The sequence below is a fragment of the Carex rostrata genome, chromosome 5 (assembly GCF_964058835.1).
Source record: "Carex rostrata chromosome 5, lpCarRost1.2, whole genome shotgun sequence".
NCBI classification, from domain to species: Eukaryota; Viridiplantae; Streptophyta; class Magnoliopsida; order Poales; family Cyperaceae; genus Carex; species Carex rostrata.
Genome location: NC_135922.1, coordinates 6,605,123 through 6,616,330, shown reverse-complemented (window position 1 = coordinate 6,616,330; position 11,208 = coordinate 6,605,123).

The following is an 11,208-nucleotide window of genomic DNA, read 5'->3' as shown; positions in this document are numbered from 1 at the left end:
GAAGAAACCATCAACGAACAAATTTGGAGGAGGAGATCACAGTCATCCATACAATATAATGTTGGAATTAATAGCACCACCGACTCTCAAATTTGGAGGAGCAGCTTAAATTTGAAGAATAAATATAATAACAAAATAGAGGAAGACCTAAGCCCACTCTACAAAATTCAAGAACCTTCTACGGTAGTAAAAATAGGATGTCTAGATGCTTCTGTATAATTTTATAATCTATGTAAACCGACAATAACAAAGTCGGTATGGGAAAGTTATAGAAATGAAATGTATAATCTCGAAAGTTCATATAACCAACTTTGGACTTACTATAAATAGGTTAGAGGTCAATGTGAATTGTGTGAATCAGAGTGTATGTGAGCCGTGGATGTGAGCGAGAAAAATAAGAAGTTTTGTACTCCTCTTGAGTAATAAAATAAATTATATAATAATAAACTCCTCTATTCTTCCAATACCACAATCCGAGTATAATTTCCAACATATAAATCATTTTATCAAGAGAAACCATCACTGTTATGCAGCAGCTAAAAAGAACAAATTTATAGTGTGACAACTGAACTTCGGGTAACACTTGTCAAAACATTCCTTTATTGGGGGGAAACAATGCTCCAGAATTAATTGGAAATGCCGTTTACATAAGTCACTGTACTACTGCAGCAACAGAATAGGTACAACTGTACAAGTGTGATAGGAAGTACCCATGTAGCCACTAGTGCTAATATTTAACCAAATTAAGCCACAATCTACAAATTTTGCAATTAAGGTTTCATATTGACATAAATATGATCAACTCTACCAGGTGCATGCAAATTGCCGGCTGAGAAGAATAAACTTTTCAGATCGACTCTATTCAGATGAGGAGCTTCCTCCGGAATTTAAGCTCTACCTTCCTGTTCAAGTCAGTTTTTAAACCAGTAAATTACACATGTAACCTACGAAACTTTATAAGTTCCATTAATACCCTGGCAAACCAAGAAATATTTCATCTGTTCCACTAAACATAGCAAATATCACCCCGTAGTATTTTTTCCTCACAGTTTAACCAGTATAGTAATATACCTAAGATGTACAGAAATAGTAGACCAAAACACAAACTAAAAATGTCATTCTTATTATACCCTGATACATCAAGTCCCTCTGGAGGGCCCACACAATTGCATCTAGTACTTGCAATTTATAATTAAAAAGAGAATAAAAGATCGTCAGGCAGGTACTAGTTGTGGTTTTGTTATTTAGAATATCTAATATTGTTTGAATAATCTAAGCTTTCCCCTGTCTTTTCATTACAAGGTTAAGTCTTTCTGGTAAATTATCAAATTCAAAAAAAAGAAAAAAAAGATAGGGCCTTTTTAAAACAAATAGAAAACTGTGACAATCTGTTTTCACCAATGGTGCCACCAAGCTCAATGACACAGATATCAGCGGGGCCTTCTTTACCATCTACAGGAATTGATGCCACCTTTGAAAAAGGAAATACATAAATATTACCAAATTAGCAAATGAGGTTGGTTAAGTGATAGAGAACAGTTTTATCACAACAAATCAAGACTTAAAGCTTGGAAAATGAGGTTGGTTAAGTGATAAGTGCACTAGTGGCCCCACAAGCAAATCAAGATAAGGACTGTTAAGATTTTGAATAAACTTTGAGAGTCTTTGGTGGAAAATAATCATAAAATAAATAATACATTATATAAACTTTTCAATTCGTTGAATTCGTATTATCTTGCAGATTACTGTCGAAACTTTGGAAAACAACAAAAAAAATAGAGCCGCATCCCCGAGGTCCGGCCCCTACTCTGGGCCACATCCCCTAGAGGCGGTCCCCAGAAAAAGGGGCTGCATCCCTTAGCTGCGGCTGTGGTACATTTGAAATTGTGCAAAAATTATGATTTTTTGGTTAATTTTTTTTTAAATGGTATTTTAAAAATTTTTGGAAGTCATGAGGTATTATTAACAGCGGATGAAGGCTGCAGGGGCTACAGATATGTTGTCGTAACAAATCTGATTTGTAGCATACATCGCAGTCTAACAATTGTTTCTTTGACAGTTTTCTTCCCATGATGTGTAACTCTGGAATAAATTTATTTGTCCAATGCGACTTTATAATTATTTTTATCTGGAACTTCACCTAATGACTCACTAATAAAGATTATCATGATTAGGCGTCGTGGATCTAACAATATCAGCATATACACCACGTACACCACATTGTTTTTAAATGATTGATTTTGATACTATGAGGCAATATAAATGCAATTTTCTTGACCGATATATATATATCCTTCTAAAGTTCATAATATTTATATTGATTTTACATATTTCCCCTCTAAAGTTCATAATATTATATTTATCCTTCTAAATTTCAAAGACTTGCAAATTTACCCAGCTCAATTCTTATTATTTTAAAACTCATTCCAACTTTATAAAATACACATTTTACCCGTTATTAAAAAAATTAAAATATGTAGTATGTGTAATAGAAATGTTCAGTCTTCTAATTGGTGGGTTTCGAGAGCAATTGAGTCATTTCTCTACAGTGGCATGCAGACGCTTCTCTACACAGTGGCTTTCAACAACTGGAACTCCACTTCTCTGTTCTTATAAGAAGAGTATCATGAGACGATAATTAGTACAAGTGTATATGTGTTAATCTATGGCACATTAAAGACCAATTTTTCAAATCAACAAGAGAAGTTACATCAGCTGTCTTGTTCCTTAACCAGAACTGCCTAATTTTGCTATGCTGTTATTGGGGAGTGTATCTTTGTTATTGATGCTTCAAATTAATTCAGAGCTACCATCAAAGACAAAATGATGTTGTCATACTCATGCAATGAACTTTTTGATGAGATTAGATCATGGTTTTTCAAGGTAACTTATATAAACTTGTCAAAATCTATGTTAATTCTTAGATGGCTCAAATTTTCTCATCCTGAAGAGATTTATGCAATTCTTTATACAGCTCTGAAACCTAAATTATTTAAAAATAAGGAGGAAAATTAGAGAATAATTACAGCTATGTTCTGTATTTATTTTCCAAACAAAATAGCTAAAAATATGAATTCATTATCAAATGATAATGTGCAAACACACACCCACGAACATAATTTTAAGAAAAAATATTATTAGCTTACATAAGAAAATATCATTTTTTTTTTCAATGCTGCATGGAAAACATGTATTATTTGATTTAAAAAAAAATCAGACAATTCCCACTTGATACAAGGCAATAAGCACTTTCAACATTCTCAAAAAACAAAAAAGTAATTTTTTTTTTTAGAGAAAAGTGGAATAACCTACCGATTTCATTAGAAATACATGGTACTCACAGGTGTTGATACCAAAACAGTACCAATGACCTATGAATAGGTGTTGATACCAAAACAGTACCAAGGACCTATGAATAGAGTTTACATCTACAATATTCATAAAAGTAAACCAAACGACATATAGATTACCAATCAAGCAACCCTAAAGAATTGAAAAATAAAAACAAAAGATAAAGAAAAACCAACATAATCTCTGTATTTTGCACAATCAATTTGTGTGTTGGTGTCGCTTTTGGCATTGTGTGTGTTCTGTGTGTGTGTCGGGGTCAAGTCTCCGATTCAATGATTAATTTTGTCACATGTAATTAATTGGGCTGGGCTGTTGTTTGATGGAGGAAGCGAACCAAACAATGAGAATAATACATTTTCTATTATAAAACAAAACAATATTGGGGAGAGGCTCAATCTTATTTCTATATTATATCTCAATCTCAATGTATTTTTACAACCACTTACATAACCTCTATTTATAGGTTAGAGAGAGCAAATAAAAAGCCATACAATTAACATGAGAGTTAATAGAGAAATTAAATCCAATACAAAGTGGGGGAGGTGGAGAAGGTGAAATGTCTATCATAATTATTTCATAACACTCCCTCTTAGATATTTTACCTTATATTATACACTATTAATATTGTACTGCAGGATAAATATTAATTTGGTACTTCAGGACCAATTTGAATTAACTGATACTTCCGAATCAGTTATGCTACCTCATTAAAAACCTTACTAAGAAAACCCAGTGGGATAAAACTTAGTGAAGGGAAAAAGAGTGCAGCGTGTATAATACTCCCCCTCATTTTAATGTATATCTTTTACGCGACGGATGCCGATCTTCTGTGAAAGTTGCTCAAAAACTTTTCTTGGCAATGATTTTGTGAATAGGTCTGCCAAATTATCGCTTGATCTGATTTGACAAACATCTATCAAGCCATCCTTTTGAAGATCATGAGTTGAGAAGAATTTTGGCGAGATGTGCTTGGTTCTGTCACCTTTAATATATTATTCTTTAATTTGAGCAATACATGCTGCATTATTTTCATATAGTACTGTCAGGCTATCTTTGATTGACTCGAGCCCGCATTCCTCCTGGATGTGTTGGTTCATTGATCTTAACCAAACACATTCTTGACCAGCATCGTATGGAGCAATTAATTCGGCATGATTTGATGATGTTGCCGTAAGTGTCTGTTTTGTCGATCGCCATGAAATTACAGTACCCCCATATGTAAACACATATCCGGATTGTCATCGGGCTTTATGCGGATCTGATAAATATCCTGCATCCGCATACCCAACTAATTTGGACTTTGTCTCTTTTTGATAAAATAGTCCCATATCACGCGTCCCGCAAAGGTGACGAAATATATGTTTAATTCCATTCCAATGTCGGCGTGTTGGATCAGAACTATATCTTGCTAGTACATTTACAGAAAAAGCAATATCAGGTCTTGTATTATTATCAAGATACATCAAAGCCCCAATAGCACTTAAGTATGGTACTTCTGGACCAAGAACATTTTCATTCTTTTCTCGGGGACGGTAAGGATCCTTTTTTATATCAAGTGATCGGACAACCATTGGTGTACTCAAAGCATGAGCTTTGTCCATATTAAAACGTTTCAACATCTTCTGGATATAATTTGATTGATGGACAAAAATACCATTATACAAATGCTCGATCTGCAGGCCGAGACATAATTTTGTTATACCAAGATCTTTCATTTCAAATTCTTTCTATAATAATTTTGTAGTCTTTTCGATCTCTTCAGGAGACCCAATGATATGTAAATCATCAACATATACTGCAATAATTGTAAAATCTGAGTTTGATATTTTAATAAAAACACATGGACTAATTACATCAGATTTATATCCTTCTTTTAAGAGATATTCACTGAGTCGATTATACCACATTCGACCCGACTGTTTTAGTCCATATAAAGATCTTTTTAACTTTATAGAATACATTTCTCAAGGTTTTGATTTTAATGCTTCAGGCATTTTTAATCCTTCAGGGATTTTCATATAGATATCATTATCAAGTGATCCATACAAATAAGCTGTGACTACATCCATGAGGCGCATTTGAAGGTTTTCAGTGATTGTGAGACTGATTAAAAATCTAAGAGTTATTGCATCCACTACAGGTGAATAAGTTTCTTCATAATCAACCCCTGGTATTTGTGTAAAACCTTGTGCCACAAGCCTTGCTTTATATCTCACAATTTCATTTTTCTCATTCCTTTTTATTGCAAATACCCACTTGTAACCTACAGGGTTTACATCTTTGGGGGTTAAGACTACAGGTCCAAAAACATTGCGTTTTTCAAGCAAATCTAATTCAGCCTTCAGGGCATCTTTCCATTTTGGCCAATCATTTCTATGCATACACTCTTCAGGAGTTTTTGGCACATAATCTTCCTCATTTAGCACATCAATTGCTATAGCATATGCAAAAATTTCATCAACACGTGTTTCATTTCGGTTCCATATTGTACCATTCTGTACATAGTTTATTGAGATCTCATAATCATTGGGTTCCTGAGTTTCTTCTGGAACTTCATCCACCTCTTCTGGGGTTTTATCAATCTCTTCTGGGATTTTATTAATCTCTTCTGGGATTTTATCAGTAACTTCTTCTGGAGTTACACCAACTGCTTTATTCTGCTCTTTTTTTTCGTGGATTTTTATCTTTGGAACCAGTTGGTCTTCCACATTTTCTCTGTATAGTAACCTCTGCTGGGATTACATCAATTCGAGCAGTTGCGTTTAAAGCTGGTACATGTGATTTAGTCACTCTTTTTGTATCTGTAAATGCATCTGGTAACTCATTTGCTATTCTTTGCAAATGTATAATCTTTTGAACTTCCGATTCACATTGACCACTTCGGGGATCAAGATAAGATATTGATGATGCATTCCAAGTTACTTCTTATTTTACCAGCTTTTCTTTTTCTCCTCCTAAGATTGGAAATATTGTCTCATCAAATTGACAGTCAGAAAAACGTGCTGTAAAAACATCTCCAGTTAATGGTTCTAAATATTTAATAATTGATGGAGAGTTAAAACCAACATAAATTCCCAATCTTCTTTGTGGTCTCATTTTTGTACGTTGTGGTGGAGAAATTGGAACATACACAACACAACCAAAAATTTTAAGATGGGACAAGTTTGGTTCTCTTCCAGAGACCAATTGTAATGGAGAAAATTTATGATATGCAGTTGGTCTTAATCTAATAAGTGCAGCAGCATGTAAAATGGCATGTCCCCATGCAGAAGATGGTAGATTACATTTCATAAGTAATGGTCTAGCAATCAGTTGCAATATTTTAATTAATGATTCAGCTAAACCATTTTGTGTATGTACATGAGCCACTGAATGTTCTACCTTAATCCCAATTGACATACAATAATCATTAAATGATTGGGATGTAAATTCTCCTGCATTATCAAGCCGGATTCTCTTAATTTGATAATCCGGAAAATTTGCTCTCAATTGGATTATCTGTGCTAATAGCCTAGCAAATATAACATTTCTTGTGGGTAATAGGCAAACATGTGACCATCGAGTTGATGCATCAATTAAAACCATAAAATATCTAAATGGTCCACATGGAGGAGAAATAGGCCGACAAATATCTCCTTGAATTCTTTCTAAAAATGTAGGAGATTCATTTTCAATTTTATTTTTAGATGGCCTAATTATCAGTTTTCCAAGAGAACATGCTGCACATGATAAATCTTTTGATAATATTATTTTCAGGTCTTTTAGGGGATGCCTATTTGCACTTTCAATTATTTTTCTCATCATAATGTTACCTGGATGACCTAATCTGTCATGCCACAGAGTAAACATCTTTGTGTCGAGTAACTTCCGGTTACTTACCATATTTGATTCTATTGGGTTTATGTCATTCCATTATAATCCAGAGGATAAAGCTTTCAGCTTTTCCAATATGATCTTCTGGCCATATTCAATAGATGTAATTTGGAGATACTCAATATTATTTTCAGTCATGATTTCAAGATGATAACCATTACGTCGAATATCTTTAAAACTTAGTAAATTTCTTCTGGATTTACTAGATTATAATGCATCATTTATAATTAATCTTGTTCCTTCAGGTAACAAGATACAAGCTCTTCCGGAGCCCTCAATCAAATTACTAATGCCAGAAATTGTATTAACATGTGTCTTTGAAGGAGACAATAGAGAAAAATATTTCTTACTTTTTAGTATTGTGTTTGTTGTTCCACTGTCTACGAGACATTCATCTCTAATATTTACCATAGCTCTTCTGGAGTCTCCAATCATATTCTTTTCCTTTGAACATAAAAGAAAATGTATAAGATTAAATAAAAGGAAACTAATTTTATTTCATAATAAGCATCGACTTACAACATATAAATAAAATGAAACTAATTTTATTTCATGATAAACATCGACATACAATATATAAAAACTAAACTTATTATAAAGACTAAAAATAAAAACTATTTCATAAGATTAATTTCTTCATCAACATTTTCAAAGAAGTCAGAAACATCTAGGTGTGTATCCATATGCAAATCATTTGGGTTATTTTCAATGAAATTTGTTTCTACTTCTTTTTCCTTTTTCTTGATGGATGCTTGGTAGAGTTCGACTAAATGTTTAGGAGTACGACATGTGCGTGACCAATGGTTTGCCATACCACATCTATAACAACTATTTTCAGATTTCTTATAAGATTGTGAGTTCTTTCCCTTTTCATATCTCCCCGCATTATTTTCATTTGGTTTAGGATTATGACCATCACGTCGCCAAACATTATTGCGACCATGTCCACGACCTCTTCTAGGGCCATGACCACGTCCTCTTCCACGACCTCCTTTAAATGATGTCGCATTCGCTTCAGGGAATGGACTAGAACCAGTGGGTCGTGATTGATGATTTTTCATCAGAAGCTCGTTATTTTGTTCCGTAACAAGAAGACATGATATCAATTCTGAATACTTTTTAAAGCCACGCTCTCGATATTGCTGCTGCAAGAGCAAATTCGAAGCATGAAATGTAGAGAATGTTTTCTCTAGCATGTCTTCATCAGTAATTTTTTCTTCGCATAATTTTAATTCAGAAGTTATGTGAAACATTGCGGAATTATACTCACTCATAGATTTAAAATCTTGTAACCTTAAATGAATCCAGTCATAACGAGCTTTTGGGAGGAGTACTTGTTTTTTATGGTCATATCTTTCTTTTAAATTTCTCCACAGTTCTGACAGATCTTTCACCGTTAAGTATTCAGCTTTTAAATCCTCATGGAGATGATGATGGAGAAATATCATTGCTTTGGCTTTCTCCTGCTGGGAGGTATTATTTTCAGCTTTTATTGTTTCTCCAAGATTATTTGCGGTAAGGTGGATCTCAGCATCGAGAGTCCACGGGAGATAATTCGTGCCCGATATATCAAGGGCAGTGAACTCAAGTTTTGTAAGGTTTTCCATAAGGACTACAAAATATAAAAAAAAGTGCTACTATTATTAACTAAGTTAATTAAATATGCATTTGTGTTTAATATATAAGAAAAAATAAAAATAAAAATAAAAACGATTGAATAACTTCTGGTTCTTTAGGAATGCAATGTAATGCAAATAATCCAAAGGACTATTATACAAATAATAGAAACGATTGAAGAACTATTATAAAACAGATGCAATGTAATTAATTAGCATTTAATGACTAATTAGCATACAAGAACTTCTGGTTCTTTTAGGACGTAATTTCACCTTTGAGAATCTATTAATAACGTAATTTACAGGTGCATATATTTTTTTATTTGAAGAAAAAAACGATTAAGACAAATAATCTTAATAACTTCCGGTTACTAAGAGAATTAAGTATTGGAGACATTTTATTTATTTGATAACTTCCGGTTATCATAAATATCAATTAACTTCTAGTTGTTAGGTAAAATAAAAATATTCAGCGGCATACAATAACTTCCGGTTATTATATTTTATATGAGAATTTCTGGTTCATATAAGAATTTCTGGTTCTTTTTTTTTAATATATATAAAAACTTTTGGCTAAGAACTTCAGGTTCTCTTGTATAAAAAAAAGATAAGATTAAGAACTTCAGGTTCTTTTAGAAAAAGCGTACAAAAGCTTCTAGCTATTATCATGTACTTGCTTTATCATTCTCTTCAGAGAATGAAAATATTACTCTCATTCAAATAAGAAAATTTCATCCAAGAAATAAAAATTATTACTAACAGTAAGCAATATAAAATAAGAAAATTTCATTCAAGAAATAAAAATTATTATTAACAGTAAAGTTATGAAATGTAATCTAAAGAGTACTTTCTTCTTGAGAAAATCGCGTCGCAAATTGACTAGAGCAAACTCGTGCTGATAACGTATTATAAAACAAAACAAAACTATATTGGGGAGAGGCTCAATCTTATTTCTATATTATATCTCAATCTCAATGTATTTTTACAACCACTTACATAACCTCTATTTATAGGTTAGAGAGAGCAAATAAAAAGCCATACAATTAACATGAGAGTTAATAGAGAAATTAAATCCAATACAAAGTGGGGGAGGTGGAGAAGGTGAAATGTCTATCATAATTATTTCATAACATTTTCCAATTAAAAAGTAATTCTTTTGGGCTGCACCATATATTTACAGTTCTTGTTGAGCCCATTATTACTTCTTTATTTTTTATTGTTTTATCCGTAGTAAGCATATATATTAATTATTTTTTTTGCAAATTGTTAGCTCTACAAAATATAAAATGTACTGATTTGCTTCCCTAGCTATAATCTCTCATTTGTTGTTTTCTTATTACTTTGTTTTCTCAGTTGCTTCGTTTGCTTGCTTGGTTCAAAATGAGAATCAAGACACTCTATTTATACTTACTGTATAAATTTCTAGATCTCATTAAAATATATATAATTTAGAGTTTTCTTAACCCACTCAGTAAACTCATCAATTTTCAAGAATTAGCTTGACTAATTTATAACTTTCCAATTTGTGCATGCAATTTGGGTTGAGTTGGACAGCGTTGCGCTTTTCAATAAAAATGTATATTAATATACAACCAATTTGGATATATGTGGGACATCTTGCTTATTTAATTTATATGATTATATTATCCTATTTTAATTCACGTATTTTCATAATTGTTGCACTAGTTTATAAATAATAAAAAAAAAAATAGTACTATTGTAAAGTTGTACGTTGGTGAAAGGGTATGATACTAATTTTGTATGAATTGTTAGCTAGGAAGCTCTCTAATCTCTATTAGAGATTTATAAATATAAGGATGATATATGGTTGAAAAAAAAAAGGAAAAATATTGACTCAATAATATGATATAGGTTCTCACAGAATTACAATTGATTTTGCATAAACTTCTTCATGCAGCTAATTTGAGTCAACACTTATCTGAGTATGGTGTCCATTTTACGGATAAAAAAAAAAGGTTGCCTAAATCGTCAATTTAGAAATGTCTACAGAGAAATGAAAGTATACATGGGAAGAGTTATATTCTTACTTTCATATATTATTCTTAAATATTATGTTTGACAATAAGATAAAATGATGAGGACAACTTAGAGATACAATTATTCTCTGTGAAAGGTATGGGTAATTTTTCTATAAATTATCCTTCCACGCCAAATTCAATTTTAAAGAATATTTTTTAATTGAGAGAAGTTAGGTAAAATAAAATCAGATTTTCATAAAAACTGAAAATACTAATGCTTCGACAAACTCTTTTTTATCACTTTTAATTTTGGAGTATCTTCTCCTCCCCTTTGTTTTATATTAAAAAAAAAAATTGTACATTTGTATATCCTACCAGAGTGCCGTTAT